We start from the raw sequence: 2741 nt of genomic DNA, 5'->3' as shown, positions 1-2741 counted from the left end.
TATAATATGTGCTTGTTTGCTGTACGTAAAATCTGGTTGAAATGGAATTGGTTTGGTAGTGATTCGGTGAAAGAGGGGCAAAATCACAGGCTGTTTTCTATGATTCGGAGTTCTGGAAATCGCCAGTTCGCGCCGCGTCCAGGGGTTGGCGCCGCGAACTGCTTGGGAGGAAACCAAGAAGTTTTGTTGTATTTAGTACGCGCCGCGAGCATATGGCTGCGCCGCGAAGGCGAACTTCTTTCTCGTTTCGCGCCGCGAACACATGTTTCCGCCGCGAAGTGCTTGGCAGAATGTTGAGGATTTTTGACTCGCTCAGTTCGCGCCGCGAACTAAGGTTGGCGCCGCGTGCTGTTGGTGACAGGTCATTTTGAAAAGTTTAAAAATGTGTAACTTTTAAACCGTAAACCGGATTTTAGAGCCGCTTCGAGTATAGTGAAGCTAATCAAATAATTTATATAATATAATGGTGTTTTGAGTTGTGACTCGATTTTATTTGATTGTGTGTGGCTATTTATCATGGTAATTGATGATTATGACATTGGTCGATTTATGTGGGTGATGAGCATGTTATGGTTGATGCATGCATTCATAATCATTATGTGGCTGGTCCCTGACGATGGTGGATCAGTGGTAGCTAATTCCCATTGTGTGGAATTAGTGAGTGGGTGTTACCATATCCTTGACGATGATGGATCGGTGAGTTGGGTTATCCCAGATTTTGGTACCACATGCATGTAGTTGCATTGCATTAGGCTGTTTGTGCTATTATAACATGAATGAAAGATTGTCCAATGTTATAATATCTGTTGATTGGTTGTTTGCTTACTGATTGTAGGGTTTGAATCTGATCGTAACTGTAATTGGGTGAATGGCATGTGAAATGATATCTTATTATCTATACCTTATAACATTAGTTAAATGTGAATGAGACTCACCCTTACTGTTGTTATTTTTCAGATTGAGGAGTAGCTCTTGTACTTGGTGAGGATTAGCTCGTCAAGTAGTTCGTTAGAGTCAGTTGGGTCCGTGTCATGCTCTGGTCGTGTAACACTGGGGGCGTTGTTTAGGGTTATTTGTGGAACTCTTTTATTTCAGTATTTTATTTATGGTGGTGTTTTAAGTCTATGACTTTGGATGTTGCATTGTTTAGATGTTAAATATAATTCCGCTGTGTTAACATGACGATCTGAATGATATTTGGGTTTAACATTCCTTGTTATGGCATGACATGAGTATTATTTTAATTATATGGAAGTTGTAATGCCCTTTTCATGTTTTACTCTGATTATTGTTTAATATTTATGTGGGGTATTAGAAGGGTGTTACAATAGTGGTATCAGAGCATAGTCGGTCGTTTGAGTCAGAGTCTTAGTGTCGGTTAATCCCTCGTATGCGATTAGTGTAAGATTGACACTGTCGATACTTCTTGTTCTAATAAATATTGTTTTATACTTAGCAGAACAATGTCCGGAAGAGGGGGAAGAAACGACGACGCGATTGCTGAGGCTCTCGGTATGATTGCTGGTGTGTTGGGAGGGAATGCCAATGGAGCTGGAATTGGTGCTGATAGGCAGCTGAACAGTTTTCAGAGGAACAACCCTCTGTTGTTCAAAGGCACTCACGATCCCGAAGGCGCCCAGAAGTGGCTAAAGGAAATTGAAAGGATCTTCCAGGTGATTGATTGTGACGAAAATCTGAAGGTGAGATATGGTACTCACATGCTGTCTGAAGAAGCTGATGATTGGTGGATGGCTAGTAGGGACGAACTGCAAGCTGCAGGTGTTGCAATCACTTGGGCTGTGTTGAAGAGAGAATTCTTGCGGAGGTACTTTCCTGAGGATGTTAGAGGCAGGAAAGAGATTGAATTTTTAGAGCTGACACAAGGTAACATGACCGTGCCAGAGTATGCGTCCAAGTTTGTTGAACTGGCAAAGTATTATGTCCACTACAATAATGATGAGGCTAGTGAGTTCACGAAGTGTGTTAAGTTTGAAAATGGTCTCCGTGATGAGATTAAACAGGGCATCAGATACCAGAGGATTCGCAAGTTTGTCGATTTGGTTGACTGCAGCCGAATCTTTGAAGAGGACAATATTAAGTTGAAGTCGTCACACTCTCGCGAGTTAGTCGACATGAAAGGGAAAAAGCATATGGATCGTGGTAAGCCATATGGTAAGAGTAACCAGAAAGCTGGAGGCTGGAAGAAACCTAGTGGGGGAGACTCTAGTGCCCCTATTAAGTGCTTCAAGTGTGGAGAACCTGGACATCGCATTCACGAATGCAAATGTGAGGAAAAGAAGTGCTATAGATGTGGAAAGGCAGGCCACATTGCTATTGAGTGCAAAGGGAACACTGTAACATGTTTCAACTGCGGAGAAGAAGGTCATATTAGTCCTAAGTGTCCTAAGCCGAGGAAGAATCGAGCAGGTGGTAAGGTGTTCACCTTATCTTGTTCAGAGACTACTCCAGAGGATCGGTTGATTAAAGGTACGTGTTTTATCCATGGCACTCCTTTAATTGCAATAATAGATACTGGAGCAACTCACTCGTTTATTTCATTGGATTGTGCTAAACGCCTGAATTTGGAAATATCTGATATTAATGGAAGTATGATCATTGACACTCCTGCGTCGGGTTCAGTGACTACTTCGTTTGCTTGTTTGAACTGCCCAATTGATATTTTTGGTAGAGAATTCAGAATGGACTTAGAGTGCCTTCCGTTGGAACAACTTGATGTTATC

The sequence above is a fragment of the Vicia villosa genome, unplaced genomic scaffold (genome assembly GCF_029867415.1).
Source record: "Vicia villosa cultivar HV-30 ecotype Madison, WI unplaced genomic scaffold, Vvil1.0 ctg.002957F_1_1, whole genome shotgun sequence".
NCBI lineage: Eukaryota > Viridiplantae > Streptophyta > Magnoliopsida > Fabales > Fabaceae > Vicia > Vicia villosa.
The sequence above is the reverse complement of the archived record's forward strand: the minus strand, read 5'-3'. Positions refer to the sequence as shown.